The following is a 27,142-nucleotide window of genomic DNA, read 5'->3' as shown; positions in this document are numbered from 1 at the left end:
TGCGTATTTCATTATATCAGTTCTCCTCCCGGTAACTTTTGTTTTACTCCCACTTTCACCTTATACTGCATTATTCCTCTTCTTTTTCTCAGTTCCTTTCTTCCAGACATGGCAACGAAATATCTTTTCCCATTTATCACGCACCCAAATACCACGGTTCATTCCGCTACCGTTCCACGCATTACTATTACTCAAACTCGAGGTTCGTTTCTCGTTAACTTTTTGCTCCTTCGAGCGTGCAGCGCACTCGATTCTTAATCGTACGAGGAATTCCGTTGTCCAACCTGACCCCGTACTCGCCTCGAGAGTGTCTTTCTCGAAATTTCAAGTTGCTGGTGATCGTTTATAAATGCAGTAGGAAATTTTCGTTTTGCAAGGTTCGATTCATCGTAAACCCGATTCTCAGAAACAAAGTTCATGCTAACATTTGACGACATATTTTATGTTCCGAGTCCCTGAGCAGTTCTTGGCTAGTGAAACGTTCACCGTGAAAGATAAACGGGACATGGTTCTGCGTCACGGCGAAGTGCAGCGAGAGCATGTACAATGTAAATGGTACTTGGGAAAATAGCCTGGAAGAAATTTCCCTTCCCGACGTACGTTTGGCGGGATACATAGTTCAAGCATTTCGTCAAACAGGCAACTTCTCGTTTCGAGAAAAGTATCGATGCCGTCTAACGTAAATGTATTACTCGATATTTCGCGAACTCATAGCAAAACGGAGGGTTAAGTCTCCCCAGAGTCAGGTTACGCAGCATCAACTTACCTTGAATTCACCACGTTTATCACCAAACTCAGTGCCACTATTATCAAACTTTAACTAAAAATATTAGCTCGGTAACAGTTATTAAGAAGCTCGAGAAATGCTACATTACCCCATCCCCAACCTAATAATTGTTGCATTCAGGTCCATAATTAAATAAACCCCGCCACCTGAATAAAAAAGCAGGTTAAGCTTTTCCCAGCCGCGTTAAAAAATTCCCTCCTCCTCCCCCGCTCGTTCGTATTATCCTTTCACCTTTTGTCTTCTTCCTATGCATCTCTATTTTCTTCACCCCTTTTCTCTGCATCTTTCCAACCCTCCACGCATTGTCGTTCTTCGCTCGCGCTTCCTCCCTCTCCTCGAAGCTTCACACGTTTCCTCGTCCCCTCCTCTTCGTCTCGGCGCTCCTACCTCTTTTCAACCCTTCTGTCTCGCGCTTCGCGGATCCTCCATCCCTCTCCTCTACACATCCACCCCCACTAGGCGGTCGAGAGCGCCGGCCCGAGAGCTTCGGTCGAGTCAAGCTACGACACGGTTCAGCCGAGTTCAGTCGCGCCACTCGGTCGTGGTGTTCACGTGCCATCGCAAGCTCGACAGCGTCCGTTCAGTTGCCCATCCGAGAGGAAACGTTTACCCGAAACACACACATAGACACAGAGAGAGGGGGAGTGACGAGGCTGGTGGATCGTACACGTTCGATGTCCCCTCTTCGAGTGTCCTGCCACGATCTCAAGGTAGATCCCTAGATCGTAAGCTTCGTCTCGGTTCCTGTGCTTTGTTTTGACAGGCGACCGCGTGCTCCTGGTGCCAGTGCGACGATTCTCTGGGAAAGTTCTCTGTCATTCTTCTATCTCGCTGCACGGTTCATTCTCGTTTTCAGTTTGTTTTGTGATTTTTTCAACGCGATGACAGTGGTTCCGTAAGTCGAGCCTCTGGCTAGAATCTCCGGAGAGGTTTACGATATCGAAAAGAGATTTGTTTCGACGTCGGTTCTCTTTCAATGGGAGTGATTATGGTTTATTTTTTGTTTTTGTTTTTTTTTGGATCCCGTGGATGTTTCGAAATAACGTGATTTTTTTTTCTTGGTATAGTTGATCGATGGTTGCCTGTGCGTGCTTGGATCGACGAGTGCAATTCGTGTGGTTAACTATTTAAATATTCGTTTGTATACCGTAGAAATGAAACGAAATTTTATTTCCAGTAACGGATGATAAATGGAATCAACTTATGGTGTTATATTCTGTCATTCAAATTAAAATTTTCATTCAAAAAGTAACGAATAAACTTGTTTATTTCTGGTTCGCTCGTGAAATATTTTCTTCCACGTTTTACATTTTCATTTTCATTCAAAAATTAACGTACGAACGGTCATTTATCATTCATTCGTTATTTTTATTTCATTACGAACTTTACACTTCGCCGATTGAACGTTAATTCCGATGTCATGCCGGAAATTGGTTAACTAGCAATTAAACCTGGTGTTGGTCGGTGGTGTTACATGTTGATTCAACTTGGCAATGTTGAGGAAAAGTAAATTTTATGGTATGCGATGTTTTTATATCGACATTTTCTATCTGATACGATAGGTTATATACCTTGGTGGAAATTCAATTTGCAAAAGTGTAACGACAGAGCGAATGAGAAACCGTTGATGGGAAATTAGCATAAATAGCTTATGCAGGTAATATTTCTTTAAAGAGCCTCGAATAGCTTCATTTAAAAGCTCTTTTCGCTCGATACGGCTCCGTTACAGCCTCGGGAAATTTGAAAATTCGAAATCTACTCATGCCCCCATTTCCTGATTAAATTGGTAGCAGAACGTGTTCACTCTAGGGTTGATTCAGTTGGGAAACTTTGACGCGTACCGTAGCACGGTTACCGCCGCTATATACAATTCGAATTAATCCGTTCGTGAATACACGGAGCTTGAATTAATAACGGACGATTTGACAGTGCGATTGTGAGAAATGGTAGGATGAATTTCACAGACCGAGAACAATGAGCGCGACATCGCGGGTTGAACAAACCTCTACGCGGCTCGACATATTTCGCGGTTTCGAACTCCCTCACGCTTCTGTTCGAAGAACAATGTCGCTCGAAATGGACCGATCGACGTTTTTCACGAGATCCGTCGTCGTCAATGCATTCTGATGCTTTTGGTTTCGATACCTTGTTGTCGAGTTGTTATGCACGAGTTACATCGCCTATAAATTAGTTTCGCGCCATTCACAAATATCGATAGAAATACTATTCAAATAGAATTTCAGTGAAAAAAAACCAGCTAAAGTATTTTTTACAAATAGATATAACGTTGGAGTCATAGTAGGAGTAGCATAGATTAGCTGCTCAAGGCCACTCACTGGTTATCCCCGCCATAGTACCTCCTTCACTGTATCTTCTGCCTTTTCACGCATATCTACCGAGATAGGGTTCTTTAACCTAAAGGTAAAGGCGTAATGGAAACAGCAACATGTTTCTCTTGACGCAGAAACGAAGATGGTCTCGTAAATCGCCATGATGGTCTTTCCGAATGGTCCTCGCCGAACGAACAAGGAACGTGCAATAACCGTGGCGATCGTTCGCTCATCGATCGTTCATTTTAGTGCTCTATTGTCCGAGTTCCTTGTCCTGAATCGTTATAGAGATATTTTTAGGGTTTCGATAAAATTCTACCGCACCTCTTTATTGCCGTCTAGTTGACAAGATTTATCGAAGTTCCAAAACCGAGAGATGAGATGTTAATCCCCATTTTGCGACAGGATTTCGTGGCACGTTTAGTGCTCAGCCGTTAGATTCGCCATTGTAATCCACACGGAAGAAAGGTTTATGATACCGTTAATTCCGTTAAACAGTCAAGTGTGTTTATACTTCGTCTGTGGTAGATACAGTGAGAGAAATTACTAAATTATTCGATTCGAATTTCTCACCAAGAATTAAGGACAAAAAATCAATGCGTGAAACTTATTATTTATATACTTTCATTCCCAGTATGTCGATGTTCGAACTCATTCCAGCCGTAATCACGGCGCGAAACATTTTCCTCTAACATACTCCATTTATTTACGAAACCTTCCCCTTTAACGAGGCGATTGAAACATCAAAATTCTCCCGCGGGAATCAGATTAAAACCGAAACGTATTTCGTTCGCTGGCGAGGGAAGTTCGAGTATCGATTCCCCGAACAGATTCGTTCAGCGCCCACATTTTTTCGTCGTCAATCATCCCACTGGCACAGCCACAAACGCGAACAAATTAATTCGGCTGGCTGATTAGAAACGTAGAATAAATTAACTGAAACGAATACGTCAAAATACTCACTGACACATCGCTCTATCGCCATTGTAATACCGCGGAAAATGGATATTCAAAAGGAACGATATCTGCTCAAATATATTAATTAAATCAATCGCGCCGCGCAAATGGTAAATATTATTTGTCGTAATTAGAAGGAAAAATGGTGTCGTGGATAACGAAAATGGGCGCAATGGAAAAAGATGGACTTAGATGGACTTAGCGGTAGAGATAAAGTAAGCAAAAGGAAGACTCTAAACATCGTAGGGAAAGCGATGGAAATAAAATTTAATTAAAATTTCTCCTCGTCAGAGTGGATAGAGAAACAGTTGCCTCGATTTCCTACGTGGAACCGTGAATCAAAATGTACCGATTTCATCGCTATTATCGATCATACATAGCAGGACAAAAAAGAATTTTCTATTGAAAAAAAAAAAAGAGAAAAGAAAAAGAGAAAATTGAGCTGGCAAAAGAGCGTCGCTGAAGTGGGCCGCGATTTAGGGCGAGAATAAAAAGGTGAAGTGGCAATCGAACGAACGAGGGCGAGAGGGAACCGCGAGTAAAAAGCGATATCGTAATTAATCACGTTGATTCGAGTTCGCGGAGAAACGAGGGAACGAGCACAGAGGAAGGGCGAATCGGAGGGGCAGGGGGGATGATTGGTTGAAAAGAGCAATTTCTCCTTTCGGCTCTCAGCAGTTTCATTTCGTTTCTCCGTGTCGGGCGTCGGTCCTCTGCGTTCGTCGTCCTTTCGTGTTTTCGTTGCCAGTTAGTTAGGCTCGATTCTGGACGGGGATAGAGAAGGCAGGAGGGGGTGGGATTTCATCACGAACAATTTCAATTCCGCTAGGACCGTTCCGATGGTTAGGAATGCATCGACGTGTACCTGTCTCTGACAAAATGGCGCTAATGGAACAAAGTATAATAAAGTAAAGAAACTAACGAACCTCGGTAATGAAAGATTAATAGAACAAAGTAGTTAAAGTTGTAATATCTACACTCAGCAACGGGATGAAATCCATTATTAAGAAGCCGAATTATGTTACATACAATACTTAGTAATTATTCTCCTTTTTTTGATCTCGAACGTATTAAAAGTTATTGAAAATATTGCACAAATATACAGAGTGACAACAATTCATTTTAAATTGGTTTTCTAGGGAAAATTGCGAACAGCTTAACGCGGTTTATAGCGTAAGTTATAATTTTCAATAAGTTCTTTCACTAAAGATTTCTGCGTTATGTTGTGTTTCCAAATTAATTAATTCGTTCTTTATACATGAACCGCCACTCCACACGTTGCTTCATTTAGAAAATTGTTTGGAATAATTCATTTTCATAAACCCAATGGTATCCGTTGTTAAGGCTATGAATCATTTAAATTTCGAAGCGCGGTTATATAGAAATAAAAGACTTTTAAATATACGCGTTTCGATTTTCCGTAAATCAATCAATTACAACGGAGCACGGATGCGAAATTAATTCTCATAGTGGTCGTTACTTCGAAATATAATGCATGCAAAAGAGGCACTTGGGGAAACTACGGATACCGAACGTTTTCCAAACCGTGACCGAGAAGGTAGCACGGAATTTGCAATGTTATTCTACTTAAATTATCGAATTAAATTTTACGATTTTATCGTCTATTGGAGCATCTTGGAAAAATTTTTTAGTCTCTCCCTTGATACATTGAATTTAAATCTTAAACAACCTATAGGTGATACGGTTAATTGGTACCAAACATTAATTAATTATTCAGGTGCGTAATGCATCAGTCGAAAGCACTGTTCGCTCCTTAATGATACAAATGAAAAATTAATAAGGTTATAACTACGGGATGCGCGATATACTTTACTTCATATTATTTTATGTTTAATATATTAGCCTCAGTATCTTATCTCCAACTGGTGAAATATTTGCAATTTGATGCGGTATGAGCTAATGCTACGACTCACGGTGCCACAGATCACAGGTTTCCTCCATTTTCGATCCGACCCAGCCAGCGACCTGAAAACGTGTACGCGCTGGAATCTCCATAGATCGTAAAATATACCGAATATTTCCGTGGCGTAACGTGTTTTCCCGAGCTTAATTCCGGTGCTATCTGGGGATTCACGGCCAGTTATATTTTTTAGCGGGAACGCTGGCTTCGGAATGTATTAAGCGCCTCCCGCGCGATGAATTATGGCAGGAGAAGGCGGAACGTGTAATAACGGCCGCGAGACGTGTAATAAAGAGGGATGTTTTTTCCCTCGTCTAACCGAAATCCAGTCTAGCTGCCATCCGAGTCTAACTTAAATTCAATTTAGATTTATCGCGAACTACCACTCACCGCCAAAACCAGACCACTCTGGATTTAACCCTAATCTGAACATAACTGTGATCCACACTTAACCCCGATTCGACTTCTTAGACTTCAGATGTGCTTTGAAACTTTAGCGTCAGTCTGATTAAATTATGGTCTATATAGGCCTATGGTAGGTACAGGGAGCAGTATCCCTACCTTGTTTTATTATTCTTCGACTCCAAAAAATGTTGCTAATTTTTTAATAGTTATCGCTTTGTCGTTGAGCCAGAAACATTCGAAATAACTCGATTTCGCGAGTCTTTCGTCGAAAATACTGATTCTCCGATTGAGGGAGTCAGCGAACCGTGTGTCGGGAAACGCAGCAATGTTATTCGCGCCGCCAGGAATTCCTTTACCGTTCCACGATGGAATTTTTCTCGCAGGAGATTGTCTCGGAAAGTCCTTCTCCTTGTTTATGCACTTCCTCGAGGAACTTTCACGAGCGAGACGGGGTCCGAGCGAGCGTAATAACGGCTGAGGGGGACGGGTAGGAAATTTATTCGACGGTTAAGTTTCTTCCTCCGTCGATGGAGGACTTCCAATTCCGCCAGAAAGCTTCCGACGCGGACCCGCCACACGTGATGCAGTGGCACGATAATCAGGTTACTTCGAAATACGTGAAAATTTAATTTTTCGTCTTTGCCCCTGAAGAATTGGAAATTTTACGTTATAATATTGTATACAGTCAGTCCCATGAGTATTCTTACCCTCTGTGTCTATTAAAGTAATTTGTCCAAATTAAGTAACAGGTTTCATGTTTTCAAATAAATGTTTGATTATAAATGTATACATTTGTGAAGTTTATTCATGTACATATTTATAATGAAAAATTTGTTTGGAAACATCACATCTGCCATTCAATTTAGACTGTGCAAGGTTTGCTTCCCACGTGTTCTCGAAATATAACAAAGCTTCAAAAATAAAGACGGAGGCCGAAGTAGAAATCTTTGTACCCGAGTACAACTCCATTCGAATGTAAATTTGTTCATTTGTTGGGAGAGCTATGTTCCTATTGTTTACTAGATTGCTTTTTGTAATTTGTATACCTCTATGGAGAGTTTTTATCAAGAAACGAGGTAATCACGCGAGAAAAACGTCGAGTTTAAATGAAAAATTCAAAATTGTTCATTATTTCGTTGCAATGGACTATCGTCGGCCGTCCCAGCATTATTTCGGTTAACGGCGAATGTTACGTCGGGAAAACTCGATTTCTGTTCGCGCGTGAAAGCTCGGTTTAATCGAACCGTGCGTCTACGTCGATTGTTCGAAGTCGACCCGATGAAAATGGCCGTTTCCGCGGTTTTCTCCGCGTCGATCGGCCATTGCGGTTGATTTAACGGCCAGTGGATCGATTTCGATTTTGGAAAAGGCACTTTTTTCAAGAAAGGAAATAATTGAAAATAAAGAAAAAAATTGTCCGACGCGTTATTAAAATAAAAGAAGCTTTGATTCGGCGGTGCACGGAAGCTGTGTCACAGAAATTTTGCGCAAGCGTGGCGTTTAGATGAAACATCGACTGGCAGTCGTTATTTTTTAATCTTAGATTTTATATAACAAAAAATTCATACGTTAGACTTCACTTCAATTTCAATATTTCGTTCGTTTTTTGATCGTTTTTATTCTTTTGAATAATTAAGATTTCGTTCTTTACTTTTGCCACCGCCATTGTAAATACTGGTTTTTCACTCGACAATTGACGCTGGTTATTTCTTAATTTCAGATTACGTACGACAAAAAATTCATACGGTACGCTTCCCTTTAATTTTGATATTTTAAAATGTACATTACACTTTTATGCTTTGTTGACGCTGCGTGATTAAATACTGCCATTTTTATTGCTTAATGATAATGTATTTCGAATTTACATTTGTTTATTCATGTAACATTTTCTGCGACGTGGAAGCTCTAAAAGTGCATGATATGCAATGCCTGTGTTACAAATTTCAGTCAAATCGAGAGCCTCGAGGCATTCTGGCAAGTTGGAAAGCAATTGTGCTGGAAAGTTCGCAAGAACAGGAAGCTTATAAGTTGGTTCATATCTAATGGTCCATCAGAAGCTGAACACCTACATGATTCTCTTAGTTTCTAAGTTTGGAAAAGGGTATTTGTTTTGAACTCGTCCGAAGAACGAATATGACGGTGGAATTTGTTCCTCTTATTCGTAATTTTATTAAATAAGTAGATCTCGTTTTGTACGTGAAATATAGCATGACATGGCTACTAATGAAGTATATTGACAGTATCCGATTGTTACATCCTCAGACGACGTGTACACGGAACAATAGCCCCATGTAGAATCCTAACTTCGCTCAGATTGCATGAATATTCTAACACTTTGCACTAACAAAGTTCCATTTCGTCGCCCACGAGACTCGAATTTACATCAACCACGCGTGCGACAGTGTCCCAACAGAAAACGCTTTGCAATGTTCGAAATTCGTACATACAGTAGTTACGTGTTGCAAGATAAATATTACACGTTGTCAAAGTCACTTAAAACCGCTTACATTTACGTGGTATTTCTGCATTTCGTAATTGTTCGAATGTCGCATAAATAATGCAGCTTCTCGGAGCCCCATATTAGTATAAATAACAATGCTTTTACTCGCGAGCTTTTTCATTTAATTGTACTCGATTCACTTTTTAATTAATTGCTAAAGCATCTAGAAATAATTCACTCTTCTCTAGTTAATTAGTCAACGCTAGCGACACTTGACTGAAAATGTAAACTAAATTGCAAATTATGTCTGTTCTTAATAATAACGGTTCATTAATATTCCGAAACGCGGAATATCTTGAAGAGCCACTCTAATATTTCATTTTCCACCCGGTCTGGCGCTTCCCAATTTCGTCTCACGCACGGCGGGAGCACGCGCTCGCAATTTACTACTTAATCAAACGCCGGCTAAAAAGCCCGCCTAATTAGACAAGCAGTTGAAAGGGCTGCATTTACTTTGACACGTGTATCGAACTAGGCCGCTGCGAGGGCACGCCGTCGCCGAGCTCGAAAACTTTCCTTACCGAGCCTCGACGCAACTTGCCTCTCGCTCCTTTCTGATAATTAAATTCCGAACGTCTTATGTGACTCTAACCGTTGAAAATTTCAAGATATAACAATTTAAAGTGGCCCGTTGCGATCGTGTCGCAAAACAGTTACAAATCTGGAATCAGCTACCACTGGTCTCTGGATTCTGTCTCTATTTATAGAATAGAGATTTGTGCGTAACCCATCATACCAAACAGGACTCGTCGATGAACGATCGAAACGTTGATACGAAAATAATCTGGCTTGTTCGTGCTATAATTAGCTATACGCAAGTTGAAAATTCGTCGAGAATCGATCATCCAAACATCCCTTGCAAATTGAATTTACTTTCGTAACAGAAAAGTGCTCACGCGACGTCCGCGTGACGTAAGCTCGGGGTCGCAAATTCAATATGACCATTAAGCTTCATTTCCACTGACAGAATCGTATCGCGACCGTGTATGGCTCTTCGTGTCCCGTTGCAACACGGAACACGAGTGTATTAATTCCCATTTGAACTTCATTCAGCCGTCAATTTTAATTTTCTCGTCCCACGTTGTCCTCTGTTCTTGGAGATTGAAACGAGTTTCCCCCAAGCGACGATGCAACGGCAGGGGTGGGGGAACATTGAAACATTGTGCCGGGAAGAATTAGTAGCGCGATGGAATAAATCACGAAAGAAATTATCTATAGGTTGTCCATCCACAGGTGGGAATACTTATCGAATGCTTCGAAATAAATCTGATAATTAAATTTCTCGTGCATCACGAAAACTCCACGTATGAAATATTGACAGACAACGAAACACAAAAATAATAACGAAGTAATATTCTCGGACAAAGTATTATTTTAGGAAATTAATTCGAAATAAAATTTACAATTTCAGCTGTTCGAAAATCAAAGATCTCAATATTAACAAAATTGTACACAAGCTTGTAAATCCAGTACACGTTTGATACGTCTTTCACGTTTGCATACGCCATGAATGAATAAGAGCCACGGTCTAGCGACAGCTGAATGTTAATGATAGTGGCTGTGTGTATCGAGGGAAGAACAAGGCGAAGAAAGGAAGAAATGCCGGACGAAGAACCATAAACGAACGGGACTCCTTTTAGCACAATTGGACCAGCTATCCCAGGGGTTTCGGAGTTTCCAGCGTTTGCGCTCGTTGGAAACGCGCCTGAGTGGATTCCAGAGGGTGGAATTTTAATTAATGCGTCTACGTGGACAATATCTTAGAGCTACCTTTCGCTCTTCCGCACCGCCGGTATTCTATTCGGAATATTAAAACGAGGTCGGTTGCATAATTATTTATTCTAGCCCTCTATTTCATTGCTCGTTTACTTCTCTACTTGAATCCCCCACGCGCTTTAAATGGACTTAGCGAAACACTCTCCTTGATCTTGCTTACCTCGTTTCCTCTGTGTTCTGTTCGGCTATCTCGTTTTAATACATGCTCGAGAAATATGTATCTCGCTCCACGAAATTTCTACGCTCGAGCAATTATATGCGAACAGGAAAATTAAAGTAGTACGAGTTACACCTTCGTTCATGAATATGTGGACTTACTACCTTCAATGAATAATTAATGTTCATCGATTTCGATAAATATTCGGGTATGGAAATAAATAGTAACTCGTTTACAGGAAACTAGCAAAGTCAAACTACTTGAATATCTGTATTAAAATATTATTTCAGTAGTATATCTATATTCAAAAGCTATATATATTTTTTAAGTAATTATTAAATTTATTTCAGCCCAAGATGAAGCAATTTTAGTGGAACTAACGTCGCGTTATCCGCGATTCGAATCACCGATACATCGATTGCTCTTCTCCTCGCCGATTACTCGAACGAAAATGAGAGAAAGACGGGGCTCTTATTTATTTACCTTTTTAGGAGGGCGAAGTAGGTCGCGGAATGGAGTGGCTCGGTGGGTAGCTACTAATTACCGCGCTTCATGCATTCAGAAAGCGAATCAAGGCAAATAACAGAAAGGAAGGGTCGTGCGTCTTCCTGAATAAATCCTGGCCAATAAAGCTCGGTGCTTGGAAGACGCATTATGGAAGTCCAGGGACAGGTGGTTGGTTAAGCGGTTCGTTCGATTGTTCCCCGATGTGTCTTTTCTCCCTAATTCTGTCCTATGTTTGCAATTTGCGCTCGTGTTCATGCTCTATTAATCTCGGCACACTGGCACGAGCTTGAAAAGAACAGAGGTGCATTCAATTTGTCGCGTCACTGGCGAATTTCTTTTTATTACAGTAAACCGGTAAAAAAAAAAAAACGGGTGTATCTAAATTTCGTTTGTTTCTTAAATATATTACACCAAGAAAGACTTAAAACCTGCGTGTTTTATTTAGTTAAATATTCAACGTATAGTCATTGCGCGTGTTTCGTAAACGCGAACTAAAATAAAATAACGATTCAGTTATCAAGAACGATCTTGATTAATTTTCAATTCAGTGGAAAGACTCGACGAGTAGTTCCCGACTCAAAAGACACGTTATTCAAAATATTATCGAGAGTGATGCTCGAGGTATTGATTCTTTCAGGGATCGAGCGTCGCTTCGCATTCTTTTCCTTTTCCAGGGAACGTTTTCGATTCGCAGCCTCGGCTCTTTTGTCGCGAGCATGCCCCAGCTTGTAACTGTGGACGCAGTTGTCTCTTCTCAGAGCCATTTCCGCGATGCTCCGGTGAATTCTGTCGTTTCGAGGGAGTCGCATGCAAGCACACTTTTACTCCGTGGAGAAATCGAGCAAAACCGAGGAAAGTAGCAGACGGCCGTGAGAAACGAAACCGTGCGCTCGAAATTCGAGAAACTGGCTGCTCGATTCCTTGCGTCGAAAGCTTGCATCGAATTCGCGTTGCTAAAAAGAAAAATTGACATTCTCCTGTTTCACGTGGTAGCTTGGTACTAGGACGCTTATTTATCGATATGTTTGAACTCTTTGAGGCACACGATTATAAAAGGAAAATAAAATTCAAGCTGCACAGAAGGACAGTGTCGACAACTTGATGACGTGTTTCGACTTCTATACATTTCTAATTCCATTTATGCTTTTAGCGTTAATTTATAGCTTCTGGCTGTCCATCTCTCGTTTAGTTCAGAAATTTATTTCCCCGGTAAAGCAACTGGTGCAGCGATGTAAAATTCCGAAAGCACAGGGCAAATAGTTCAGGTGTGAAGATAACGTGCTCTGGCACGTGGGAAATCACGACCATTGTCCCAGTACAATAAAGACAACCCGGATGCGTCCAGGGAGTGCCAAGTGTGTCAGGTATCGGGGGAGGGGCCCGGGCTACCTTGCGCAGAAAGGACGCGAACGTCCCTGTTCGTTCAAGTAACAAAATGACGCGATTTTCCGTCCCTTTAAACACGTAGACTGCAATATTGCAGAAACGTTGAAACGTTTTCGGTGGACAATGGATTTTCTACGATTTTCCTTCGATTTGATGCTGCACGATGTAGTATTATATACCTACAGAAAAACATCTTTGGTGAAACGTGATAGGATAATAACGTTTGTATCGTATATCACACGTGCACGATATTTTTCCATTACGTTTCGCCAAAGTAATGTTTTTCTTCTGAGTGACGCAACTTTCAACAAGAGCGTACTTGGTGTTCTGAGAATATTTGAAACGCAGGATTAAAATAGAATGTTTATTCGCCCCTAGGTGATTTTTCCAAAGGAACCTGTCGTACTTAACGATTCATCTGTTCATTACATACCAACCAAGATTTTACAAAGGTTCGATAGCTTTCGGAATAACATATGAGATCTCGCTTCGAATTTATCCAAGAAAAAAAAAAAAAAAAAACTGAAGGGAGCAGTGTTAGATACAGTTCTCTTGCCTTTCGACACGCTCAGTTCACCTTCGCGAAAGCTTATTTATGCCTTTAATGTTCAGCTAGTAATGGCGAATCCGTGTTGGCGGACGATGCTTTCCGTGAAGATGCCATCTTCGTTGCCGTATACGAATCCAAAAGTTGTTAGCATGTTTTCAAACGATCCTGAAAGAAGCGATGCATACATGATTTGCCTCTCGACCGAAAATATCTTTTTCCGACGATGCCAAGGAGCTTGCGCAATGACGAACCAAGCGCATTGGAAAGCAAAGAGAGTAGGTTGGAAGCCTACCTTTGAGATCGTCATTTCCGTCGCAATAAATCTTAGAAATGTATTGTAGATGATTGACTTGTGGAATATTGCGATACGTAAGTAGATAAACAACATAGGAAGCGACTGATACTTCCGAGCTTCGATATATTTATCGAAGCTTTAACTGTTAATTGTAATTTCGAGGCAACCGATAAATCGTCAATTACAACTGCGAAGAATTCCAAGAAATCTGATAACTAATTTTTAATATTTAGTTCAGTTCGACGTTCAGTTGATTATACAGTAATTCTTGAATTTTTTGGAGATAAAGAAAAATAAAGAAAACGACGGATTAGACGTCGAAACAACGTCTCCGAGTTGGAGGTTCGTTATTTCTCGGTGCCGAAACCTCGCCAGTCTCGAAGTTCGCGAGCTCATTAACAGTATACAAGCCTGGCTTGCTCGAAGAAGCGCAAGGACGCGAGACGGGCCACGCTTCGGGCTTTGGAATAAATTATGTCGTGAAACGGAAGACCTTAACGAAGAAGAGAATTACGGGAGGGGCCGGAATCATAATTGAGCCCAAGAGTCTCAGGCTATTCCCACCCACTCCCCTCAACTTCAATCCTTCCCCAACCCCTTTTAATCGTAGTTAAACGACCGGTTTAATTGCTCTGTTAGCCGATTTGCAATTTTGAACACGAAACTTTCATCCTCTCCGCCCGTTGTTTCCTTTGCCAGAGGGGGATGAATATCGGAGCGCGCTCGTTATCTCGCCTCGATTAAATTAGAGTTCGACTTTTTCCTTTTAACCTCGGACGTCCGTGATCGCCAACCCGTTCATCCGCGTTACGATGCTTGTAATCGACGATCGAAGGTCCCGGGGAGACCGAGGGGTTTCTTCCTCGCGGTACAACGCTGAATTGTCTTTTCTTCGTTGAAAGCCTCGGGGACGAGTGCTTCGCCATGACTGGTCCCTTTCTACTTAAATAAAAGTGTACAACTGCCTTGCAAAGCAGTCTGGCTAAATCGTTCTCATGCGTTCATCTATAAAGAGTGCGAAGTATAATCCAACAATTCGATCGATTCGGTACAGTAACATTTAGGTTAGTGGTTCTAAATCTGTTTAAGCTCGCTGCACACGTCGCGTCGGAATAATGATGGAAAATGAATGGGCGTTATAAATTTCAGCTGATGTTTCGACGTGTTCGTCAGGGGGCAAGCGTGTACCTCGTGAATGGAATATTGCGCAGTCGAAGTCGATTCCCATGGATCGACGATTGCTGTTTAACGGTTGATCGTTATTTTGTTCGTAATTTAATTTAACCAGTGACACACTCGGGTCGCGTGAGCAGAAACGACGATCGAGAGTTTAATGAAGGCATTTAACGAGTTTGTACGTATTCGTACTCGATCACGTGCATTTGTTCGATTAACAGTTGCGCGAGCTGGAAGAAATTACAAAATAATAAGGGAATAAAAGCGTTCATTTATTAACGAGTTTCGAACGAAAGCCCGACCAGTTGAATAAATTACGGAACGAGGAGCTACTTTAATCGCGCGTCTCGTCCGTACAATGTAAATAATCATTGCATGTCATCGCGTGGCTTCGCCGCACCGCAATTGTACGGCGATTCAATGAGCGGGGTATACAAGTCACGACGAAATGTGAATTTAATGTCCAAAACCAATTCTGTGCTGTTTATCAAATTATCGTCGACTTTGTATTCTGTAATTTGCAATAATTTCACCTCGAAATTAACTCTTTGCATCGAGGCCAGCAGCGTAGTTCGTAGAATTTGATATTTCCGTGTTTCAAATACTTTATTAAAAAAAAATTTTTTTTTGTTTGCAAACGAAAGGCTTCTTTTTGTCTTTTAAATAATTTTGCCTCACATTGGAGTCACAATTTCTTCATATTGACTCGACAAATATTTCTTTCCTCTGGATGCTACCCTACACGAATGAAAAAATGAAATGAAATTGCATATGAAAGTACAATCGTTGAAAATTGAATTCCATCGAAGGGGGCTGAACGATGCATAGGAAAAATGACGTTCGGAAAAATTCTACGTGGATCCGCTAGCAATAAAAACCGAAAATAAAGTTCCGTAACTTTATGAACGAATTCTTGGAGAAGCGCAATAAAATTCAACGACGGCAGAAGTCGAAGTCTTCGCCATAGACTATTTCCTCCCTACTGCAATCAATCCGCGCACGTATCGGGCCCCTGAAAAAAGATATAACAAAAGCGTAACAGCCAGTTAAAACTCGATCGTCTTCCGGTAAACGAAGCCAAAAAGGATCGCGTAAAAACGATGATGCATTTACCAGCGACCGCGAAGCGAACCTGCGCTGTTCTCCGCCGGCTAAACGAATTTCCGAAGCAGTAATTCATCGTGAAACTCGCGTTCGTAACGTCCGCTGACCTTTGCTTTCTCGCCCCGTGGCTAGCTGGAACTTTTCACGAAAATTAGACAAATTAGATGTTCATCGGAAAAGTGTCGCGAGTCCATTTTCCTCTGTTTCGAAAGGTGGAGGAATTTTTATTACGATCAACAAAGAAGCGTGAACTATAAGGTGGGATCGAGTCGAATAGAATTATAACTTTTTAGATTTTAGAAAATGGCTACCAACTCCAGATCCAGTTGACGTGCTGTTTCTAAACCTGACCTCGTTCTGTTTACCAACTGATCCCGTTTTACAAGGTGTCGTAGTCGAAGTAAACTTATCGCAAACGCAAAGTCAACATGTTTCTTAAGCATTACTCGGAGAAACTCCAATTAAAAGAAATTACCTACGCTGCTTTCATAGCGGAGAGTTGAGACGTTGCTAGTTAGAAAGTTTCCCCGATGGCATTTCAATTATCTGCGCTTTCGCGGATCGCAACGTTTTCCGCTCGAACGAAGTTATAGTTTCACGTCAAACGCAACTTACTTTAATTACTTACATCACTTTCGTTGCTTCTTGCTTTCGTTGATGGCGAAAGAAATGGAAAGTTTAATGGACGCCGGGGTTTACGTTTCGCCCGCTCAAATAACAATCGCACCGACGGAGTAGGCATTATTAATACGGTTTTACGTATGAGAGGAATTGCGAGTGAACATTTATGAAATAGAAAATTGAAATTGAATTGAATTAAAAGAATAATACGAAAGTTTCGTTCGAGAGGAAAAGCACACGGAAATATTACCTTATCAAACAAGTATGGTCTGCCGGTTCAATATCCTATAATACCACGGCTAATATGATGGACGCCAGCAGTACGCGAGCATGTGTAGAGATTGAAGTATAGAATGAGAATCAAATAAAGATATTACAGGCACGAAGTAAAAACAAATAAAAACTTTATTAAGTGGTACATTAAATTCGATTTAAACGTTGCGAAGCGATAAAGAAATGAATGGAAAGAGAATAAGTAAAAAAAGTAAAAAAAAATTCTATGAAATAAATGAAGAGGAAGTGTTGGCTAACGCACATAATTTAATCTGAAAAATAATAACCGAACGATTTGTAAGTCGGCTAGAAAATGTATACGCGAACTTTCGGTTTGGATTTCGAAAAGGTTTTTAATTATAGCCGCATCCTGACCCCATTATATTTTAATGAAATTTTGCTTTTACGTGCTGCGCGTCTTCCAACATACGCCCACACGCTCATTCTAGTCGAAAAAAAAAACATCTGGGACTTTATCGCTGTTCTAACATACGAGTATTAATTTCGATACGTGTGTTATATTCGTCGGAGTATTGACGGTCGTAAAAGTGCTCCTATCTTCCGTGAAATTATCGAGCTCCCTTCTAAGAATACATTCAGCCAAAAATAAAAGTGGTAGAGGTTTCCTTCGGGAAGGAAGTTTCGCTCCACACAGGAAAAAATAAAGAGGGCACTAGAAGAATTCTTGTTGAATTCAGATTTGTACTGAAACGAGAAAAAGAATTATTAGAATACTTTATCAAAACGAATGAGATCCAAAATTGTCATCGAAGTAAACTACTTATATTCTCGGTATTGACAGAACGTACGGCCAAGTGATAAATTCAACATGTGCCGCGGAATCGAGTCCTGGCGAAACGTGACCACCGTGAATTATTCAAAAACGGGACAACGTGGATCCACTAAACGGTAGCCCATCGCGTATAAAATTCCACGAGCAACCTTGCCGTGCATGTTGTGTCAATCTATGCGTCGCGTGTTGACTGAATCACGTGTGTTCATTTTTTGTTAGGGCGTTAGATCACGACGAAGAATCGCTTCGGTGGAAACGACTAAATGGCATTGCATAATCGGGTTTCTGATTCGGAACGTTAAAGAAGTTTGGATTTTCTGTTTACGAACACTGGTAGTAATAGCTTCTTAAAAGTTTGTGGAATTATTTATACTTGTATCAAGAAGATTTATACATATGTTTTCTGTCAGCTATAACATTAGAACGATAAAATATACGTTACTCGAAAGAATATATTTTGCGTTCTTCGTCTCTTTTTTTATCTTCATCGGTTTGAGAAATAGCTAAAAATTGCAGATCGAGAGTTAACAGTCGAGAGGCAGGTCTTGACCTCGTATTTATACTATCCCTGTTCCCGTTACGTATATTTTTCCCGACCTGCTTTTGCTTCATTGCATAACCTCATTTCAACCTCGACGACTTTTCGTTACTCGCATGTTTATTACAAATACAAACATGTATCGACTATCGAGATTAAAATTTAATTTAAATTCGTAGTTACGCGAACTCGTATTCTGGATTCAACACTTCCAACGATTTCCATTTCCATTGCACATTTTTCTTCATTGCTACCACGTCGCTAAGGTCTCAGTCTAAACATTTCCAGACTCATTATGTATATTTTAAATCGTTACTTTCGTCCCCGCAGTCGACACGGTCTATTCAATCGGACGCGAAATAAAAGCGTCTCCGTGGCTTGGTATTTTATTCAAAGAGTTATTCCTGCGCGATTGCCAACTTTAATATTTCGGTAAATTCTGTCATTGAAAAAAAAAAAAAAATGGAGAGAATACCGAAAAAAAGGCGTGAACAGAAGCGAGAAATTGGTTTGGGGAGGTAGAATATGCAACGACAATCAGGAAAATCAATTTAGATACAACGCGCGTCGTTTCGCTGAACGCGGCCGGTCTTCCGAATTCCCGGCCGAAAATTTCAATTTTCCCCTGCCAAACATTGCCACCCGAAACACCGGAATATTTTATTACCCGTCGCCATCGTCGCTCGACGATTCATTTGCGCGAAAGTGAAACTCGATGTTCAACAAAAATCGGAATTCATAAGCCAACCGGAGTGAGAGACCGTCGCACGAATAACGGGGAAATTTCCCTTTAATTCCCTTACTCGCAGAAACACGAACCAGCCGTGTACACGTATCCAGCGGTCACAGTTCGATAAACAGGGTGGCCGAGGTAATATGGCCAGAGTCGAATTATTCCGCAAAATAAAAGAAACGAGCAACGTTTTCCGTTTGCGAAAAAATATATCGCGTTCTTGGCAATGCTTTTAAGAGACAGAGCTGGTGTTGGTTTTGAAAGCGCAAGCAGTTTATATTCGCTGGCGATATCGAAGAGGAGGGCCGGACCAATTTCCGAATATAATCGGTTCGCTATTTATTCTGAAAACAAATTTGAATACCCGAGATAACTTCATTTTTCTAGGACTTTCGACGCGTCGACCGAGTTACGTAAATCTTGGAAAGCATGAACGCGATTTCGCGGTCGCCCGACCGGAAATCCTTCCCTCGTTCCATGCCTCGTCGCGAGTTTCCGTTCGCGGCTCCTTCGACCGATCGACAATATTTATAATTAATTCTCCAGCGAGCGGATCGACGACGGGGTTCGTTTTATTTGTCGTCGAGGCGGGAGGGTGGACGGGTGGCTCAGTGACCTGGCTGTGACCTGGTTTTCGAACCCCCGGATCGACCTTCCTGCCACCCACCTGCGCCCGGTTCGCTGCCAGCGGACCGAATTCCTGGTTTCCGCTGCCCTCTCGTCATTTCCTCTGGTCGCTCGGTACATCGCCTCCGAGCTTGCTCTCTTTGCTCGTCTCGCGCCGTTATTGTTGCTCGCAAGCTTCCACGGTAGTCGTACACATCAGATTTGTCCACAAACTCTTCTCGTTACTTGGACGCGTCGTACCAAACAAGAACAACTCGAGAGAACACGTCCTTAACACTGCTGTAGTCTAGATTTAAGGGAGGAATGTCGGCCTTCGAATGTCTGATCTCGATCGCTTGGGCATTGGTACTCTTGAGCACTTCGCAAAGAACTCGCGCTAAATGAGTCGTTCACTGCACGAATCGATTAACTCCAACAGTCAAATAAAAATATACAATATTTTCACTCCACAAGTTTCATTACATTCCCCTCTTTGACCCTCAATTCCCCCCCTCACTGATTTATAAACAAATATTAAGCAAAGTACCCACGATCAGCTCGAGTAAAGTCACAGAATGTCGTCGACACTCGCCACAGCGTAAAATAGATTGGCAAATACCCCGATTACGAGTTCGTTCTCGCACTCTCTTTTCCTCCAAACTACTTGATAATCGTAGGATCGCGATTCTCGTAGAAAGTCACTGGGAAGCTCTTGTCTGATCGAAAGCTGGGAACCAAAGCTCCAGGGCTTCCTATCATTTACGCGCGATAATACGGAAAGTAGACCGTTGTAGTTCGGGGGAAAAAATGTCGAGAAATTCTCGTGGAAATATCCGCAAACTTTTCTCATTTTCTTCCCGGCGCGTAGCACGATTAACGAACATTAGCTGGCCGTTTTTTGAAAAGAAGACGCATCGTTGCGCGAGCTACGGGGTTCGAATACTTTGGAAGTTTTCTTATTCTTCATATTTTCCGTCTTACCAGCGCTTCGGTGTTTCGCGTGTCAGCTCGACCGTGTCGATCCACGACAGACAACGAAGAAATAACTAGCCCCAAAGCCTTTCTTGTTGCAGACCGTTGCAATTCCCTCCGGGGAACGCGACGGAGCCGCACCATCGAGCGGAGGAGGGATGCGTTGTTTACGCAACGTTCTATTCCACAGCGAACCGTGTGGCCGTGATCGACGTTACGTGAAAGCGAACTATACGCCCCATTAGTGCGCTTTCACGAGAGAAAATGATGGAAAAGTTGTTAAGTAAAATGTCGAAAAAAAGATTATTCGGGTATAGAGATTTTTTACAAATTACTATATTGATGGAATTCTTCGATTCGAATAATAACAGAGTTATCAGAATTATAACAGAGTAATCTGTCAAGTTTTGATTGACAGTTTTCGTTATTCAGTTATTCCATACATTTGCAGCTAGAGTATGTTTCTATTCGGGTTGGAATAAAGGAATCGATGAGTTGGGGGACCGTGTCGCATTAGGCGACTCTCCCCTATGTATCGCTATCGGTATCTCAATTTGGCATCGTCCCTGCTGTTGTTATTCTTGGCATTGTTCCACTACAGTTTTCGTATCGGATTATCAGACATGATTGAGCTTCTCTTGATTTGAAGTAATGGAATTTCCGGATTCATTTGCTCGAGACATGAGGGAACCGGTGGCAATATGGGCAAAATTAAATTCATTCTGCGGAATAAAAAGAGATAACGGTTAACACAATATTTGTACGTACTGTAAACACCTGTCGTAACACGGCGAAGCGATCGGTATACCTGTCCGAAATGTTTCATAAGACTATTTCTTTCTTAGCATTCGATTGAATTCAGAAAGGAAAGACGTGTTTGCATTTTCTGTGACAAGCAAAGCACTAGATTACCTCGAGACATTAGAAAAAGAGGACCAGTTGTACCAGACAATTGGATCCGTGTTGAACTGTAAAAGTAGAATACACCCGTACATTGTCTGCCAAATGCGGTTAATCTGCAGAATACGGGCCAAGTAGAATCGGACGGTGCGTTATCAGACAAGGATGGTCGAATCACTGGTCGAACGAGTGAATCGCTAAATCGTATCTGTAAACACATAATACGGGACGGCGCGTGACCAGGCATGCACAATAGGATCGTGTGTCATTAGGCAAGTAGCAAAACGCCGTAAATTCGAAGGGAAACAGAACTGGAATGCACTGTACTAAAAATAATGAAGGTTAAGCATATAACCGTAAAGTAGTAGAACAAAAGTAAAGTAATCATATGTGTAATGAAAATCCTATGATGAGCGTGTAAATTAATGTGGTATCAAGCCCGCAAGTAGGATAGGCACACCTTTAGTCGGACAAGTCGGAAGGGCGATCCGTTTGAGGCTGGAGTTGTTGTAAATATTTGTAAAACATCTTATTTTACTACGACTCGGTTCTCAATTGGTTTTGAACTTTTGATCCATTAACTTTTTAGAATAATTCTTCATGCAACGCATCATTCATAAATGATTCAAGATGCCACTCCAAGTGCCACTTCAGGTGCCACACCCTGCATAATCGATTCAGTACCACCAGTACAACGTAATACGCAAGTTTGCTCTCAGCTGACAAGCTTAGGTGCGGAATTTGACTTTGAATGGTTAAAGATAATACCGTGAAGGTTAAGGGCTGCGCCTAGCGATAATTTAATTAAAATTCCTTCGAGATCGATCAGCCTTCGATCTCGATGTTCTTGTTAACCTTACGGAAACGACGTGGCTGGAATTGAATTTGAGTAACGAAACGGCGAAATTATACGGTCTGTCAATTACGAGCCCCGTGACATCGCGAAATTGCTTCGACGGATGCAGGTCGCCGCTGATACGGTAGAAAGTTCATTCAAGGAAAAGGGGATTTATTTTCTTTCATTTGTCTTCGGACAACAACATCGTCGATGTAACGCAAGATTCTTAGCTGCAAAAGCAACACGCATGACGCATAGAATAATTGAATTCAAAACTCTAATCGCTCTAATGTTTCGTCCTATAAGGAACGTTTCAACTTCCATTGGAGATGTCAATCGTAGCTTGGAGATCACGCTTGTCTGCACACTTTTTTTTTTTCTTTCTCAACGTATAAATTGCGCTGAGAAACTTCCTTCCGCAAGTCCTCTCGGCGCTTCTCATAGTTCGCAACGTAAGGTCAAGAAGATAAAGCCACGAGCGTTATCTCGACCGTTTGAGCCCGGCTATTCGCCGATAGGACGACGAGGGACCCGATGACCCGTAACTTTTCCCAAGTCGCGCGAACTTCCATCGAGATCTGTTCCCGGTATCGAGCATCTTGATTAACATTTTCGTTTATCTTCGTAATTACGCCCCGCTGCAAACTGCAAGCAGCACTTTGCGGTTTGCATGGTATGTTTGACGGTAATCTCGGTGAATATTGGAATTCGATAAGCCTTAGTGTACAGGGGGACTCCAAATTGAACGATCGAGATGTATGTTGAAAAAAGTGCTCAAGTGCTCAGAAAACAAATTCCAAAGTTGTTATAAAATTTTTGAAGTGGTAACGTCGATAACTAGCTTGATGAATTTGCGTTGCGAAAAAATAAAGTTAAACCGAAATTCCAATAGCACCACTTTGGTATTTACCTATATTTTATTTTATTGCGAGCGTCACTTGATAGAAGTTTCTGATCTATCGACTTGTTTATTAAGTCCTCCTGTTATTACGTTACAAACATTTGTCATTGAATCATTAATGGAATTAAAATGAGTTGAACAGTGCAAATAATAAATGATTCTGTGTAATAAATGAGATTTCTAAGTAGAATGTTTAGTCGAGAATATATTCATTTTTCGGTTTGAGAGTTCAACTCGGGTACACCGTGTATAATCGATGTCTGATATCGGCTACGTAAACTCCATTCAGATCGACGCGGGATAACCAGTGATAATGATGCACGGAAAGCTGTTCGCCGATATTTTGTGCCAGCCTGTGCAGCCATGTAAACAGTAGCATAATCTGCTCGGGAAACGGAGAAACAAAGCAGGAATCGATACGCGTTATAGAGGCATTCTATTTTTATCCGAACCACTGAAATTCTGTAACACGGAGATCGTTGTAAAAATATTAATTTCAAATGATCAATGCGTGCCGCGTTCTTCGGATAAGATAATTTCAACGTTTATTCAGCGTTGCACATTCTTCAGAGGTCGAATAACACGCTGATATTGGCGTCGCGAAGTAGAGATCATTCTAAGGTATCCATGCTCGCGTCACGGTTGAATGACTGGCAATATCAGTGTGTCATTACTTTCCTAAATTGCAGCGACACGGCCGACTTTGCGCTTCGATTTTTGTTTTTCACTCCACGCCACGCGGAATTTAGGACGCGCTCCTTTCTTAGCTTTTTTTGCTTCCATCGTCGGTTGGCCAAAAAATATGCCTCGCCGTCGAACAGACGACGATGTATCGACAGCTTGATATCGGATACGAGGTGAGCTTCGGATTGAAACGCGGAAATTGTGGCCGACTGGATTTTTACTTTACCGAAAACAGGAGAGAAACAATGACGGTTGCGATGGATACTTGTGGAAAATCGTTATTCAATCTTTCATCGTCGCTAAACGCAAGAATCCTGCTCCATTATCCGCATGATACTCTATTCGAACGTTCTGTTTTTCGATCGCAGTCCTTCGATATTATCTTTGGAAACATTTTTCGATGATAGCCAGAGGTTTCATCGGCACGATTTTCTAGTACTCGTTGTTTTAAATCGTGTATGCGATTGTAAAAGTGCTCTTGGAATATTCAGAGACAGTAATCCACTTGAAATCATTGTAGCTTCGTTCGAATATACTTTATTTATTCAACTTCATCCTCAGATTATAGGGAATGAATCACAGACATGTTATTTTATTCGCATTCGGGAGTTGAATAGGTCATATATTGCAAAACATATCGCGAGCATTATAATTCAATGTTTTGTAATACGATTATTCGACGAATGTACGTAAAGAGCGTAATACGTACGTAACTGCGTGAATATAATAATAATAATGGCAGACAGAATTATTAACACGAGATTATTTTCAGCTGACATGTTCTACATATCATTCTTGAAAAACATGGGGATATTCGAACGTGTGAAAATCGAGCAGATACCTTTTTTTATTGATTTCGAGGATACTTTGCTAAGTCGAGCACCATGGTGCGTTCCGCGGGAAGAAGACAACGCCGAATTGATTTTACGCTCAATTTCTACTGTGCAATTCTTTCTCGTGTCTCCGGCGGACGTAATTTTCTGACTGATAACGCGTATCACTGCGAAAGGTAATCTCTGTCGAGGATTAAATCTTCCAGGATGTTTTATGCGCGGAAACGTAGCGGGGCGAGAAACGCAGAAGTAATCTTCAGGAAGCGCGATAAATGGCTGCTAGTTTCTTACCGACGATGCCAGAGAAAATACAAGAATCCCAGCGTCTCGTCGGACCAATAATTCTTAACCTTTTCATTACCGAGTTAACGAGGGATGGGAAAAGCCATCTTGCTAAATTAACGTCACAATTAGTAATTCTATTTACAAACATACAATTATAAAGGGTTTCCTAAAAGAAGCTTTACGATCTGGTGTTTTAATCGAACACAAATGGAATGCTAATATCGGAGTGTCATTTGACCCTTGAAGGAGTTGGTTGAAATGCAAAACAGAACTTAAGTATCTCATCCATAGGACAAAGTTTACACCCTCGAGCCTCGATCGGTATCGAAACAACACTGGTTAGACTCGTTACCAGCCAGTCTTTGAAAATCGAACTTTGTCCGTTCTCGTTTCGCTGACGAAACTCTTGATCGATAACTTTTTCCCCCCGAGTTCTTTTGACGTTTGAACAGTTGATACTTCGCTTTGATCGCTTTGGAGGCAGTGTCTATTAAACGAGCTCTCGAACTGAATATTAAATATCGTTTGGTAGCAGCTTCTGATCGAGATCGGTCGACAAAGAAGCTGCAATCTTCGCAACGTCGAGCTTTGTGCATCGACACTCGATAATAATTGACTGGTGCTTGTATAACCAATCGTCCTTGAAGTTTCCTCGATCTGCTGATCGGCTGTTCTCCTTGATTAAAAAAGATTGTCTTTGACGAGAAATCGCAGTGCTACGCAACAGTCGAAGAACGAACTCGTGTCTCGGTTGCTTGTTTCCAACTTTGGAACACTTGGAAACGGACATCTAGAGACTCGCGGACTTTTATAAAATTTATATTGTTTGCACTTTTGCATTTTTCCACACACCGAACCGCGACGAAGGTGTGGAGAGAGAACTCGGATCACTGATCCAGGCGAAGCCAGGATATTCGTTCGTTTATACTTAACGAATGCAACTCCCGTGGACGGTGCGTGCTTGGCATTCAAATCGTATCCTCGGGAGGTCTAAACGGGCAGTGAAGAGTTTCCTATCCGGACAATGGGGATGAAAAGTCCACCTCTGTTTCGCGTTTAACGAGACAAATTCTACAAACAAAGACGAAACGTGATCATATTTGCCAGTTCATTCTCGTGTAGCCGTCCTCGCAACCATTTCGCCACCCCTCCACTCCTCGTCCTTCTATTCTTTGGCGACGACCCGGGCTTCTTCCGCCCGGCAACTTCGGAATACAAATTTATTTAGCGTTTTTGCTAGCCGCTCGTCGAGCGCAGCCACGTGCTTTTTCCTCGTCGTCGCTAATATAAAGGAAGCGCACGCGGGGCTCTCACTTCGGCCCATTCTCATATTTCATCGTCTATTCAACGCCCACGCGGTTTCCGTGCGCGTTGCAAGCTTAATTCAAGCTCCCAAGCCTGATATCACAGCGGCCGGAGAATTCTAAATCCATATCCCGAGGGGTCCACGCGAACGAGCTTCATTTCCTGAAGAAGCTCGCAGGAAGTTCGCCAGCCCGTTGAGCCCTCGAGTATCGGTGGCCTCCCATACCCAACAATAAGGAATGAAACGAGAACACGAAACGTAGGGTACGGTATTTGTCGTATAGGTAAAGCGGTCGACTATGGATTCTAGGATCGTGGATTCGAATCTCCATGCCTTATTTTTCGTTTAGACTCCCGCGATACTTTTCGATACTTCGAATTTCCTAAAAACACCAGTGCATTCTCTTTTCGTTGTACTATTTTTTTCCTCGTACACAGGTACCATCGCTAATAAAATAAGTATTTCCAACGATCGTTTTCCAGGGATAGCAACGAATGACGTGGATGGACTCGAAGAGCACCCCTTAGCCTTCGGTATTATGGCTAGCGGCTCAGTTTTTCTAGGGTTAAAGTGTTGGCAAGCATAATCCTTGACGACTACGTCAGCCCTGGGATCCAGACGCGTGTTTGCTAATCCTACAGGAGTTAATTCTGTCGTCCTCGATTCCCCGGCTGAACCGAAACAACGTGTAGGCGGTCGACAGCCTCTATGCCCATCCCTCTTTCTCTCTCCTCCTCTCGAGGTCTATGTATTTTGGTTCATTTTTCGTTTTTCATTTTGTTTTTTTAAAGGCTTATACCTTTTTGTTGGCGGGCGCCCGGAGCGCCTCTAAATAAAAGGTAAAGCGCGGGAGCTGTGTTTCGTTTGCTCGTTACGAAATGGGCGAAATTAAACCGACGGCTGGAATGACAAAGACGCTGCCAGGGTGGAACTTGGGCGTTTAATGTACATCGTAACAAAAATGGCCGCCGTGGGAAGGGTATAATGTTCTCGTCGAGGGGCAATTTC

At 41.7% G+C, this 27,142-nt stretch overlaps 1 protein-coding gene across 1 annotated transcript in view; it reads left to right on the top strand.

Annotated features, from left to right (window-relative positions):
• Positions 1-626: 626 nt before the first annotated feature.
• The window catches only part of LOC128886579 (uncharacterized), a 58,624-nt gene continuing 32,108 nt past the window's right edge, over positions 627-27,142 (top strand). The window contains exon 1 of the mRNA XM_054141592.1: positions 627-1,497. The gene's annotated coding sequence lies outside the window, so the exon portion shown is untranslated. The remainder of the gene's footprint in view (positions 1,498-27,142) is intronic.

Source organism: Hylaeus anthracinus, unplaced genomic scaffold (genome assembly GCF_026225885.1).
Source record: "Hylaeus anthracinus isolate JK02 unplaced genomic scaffold, UHH_iyHylAnth1.0_haploid 11985, whole genome shotgun sequence".
Classification (NCBI taxonomy): domain Eukaryota; kingdom Metazoa; phylum Arthropoda; class Insecta; order Hymenoptera; family Colletidae; genus Hylaeus; species Hylaeus anthracinus.
The sequence above is the reverse complement of the archived record's forward strand: the minus strand, read 5'-3'. Positions and strand labels throughout refer to the sequence as shown.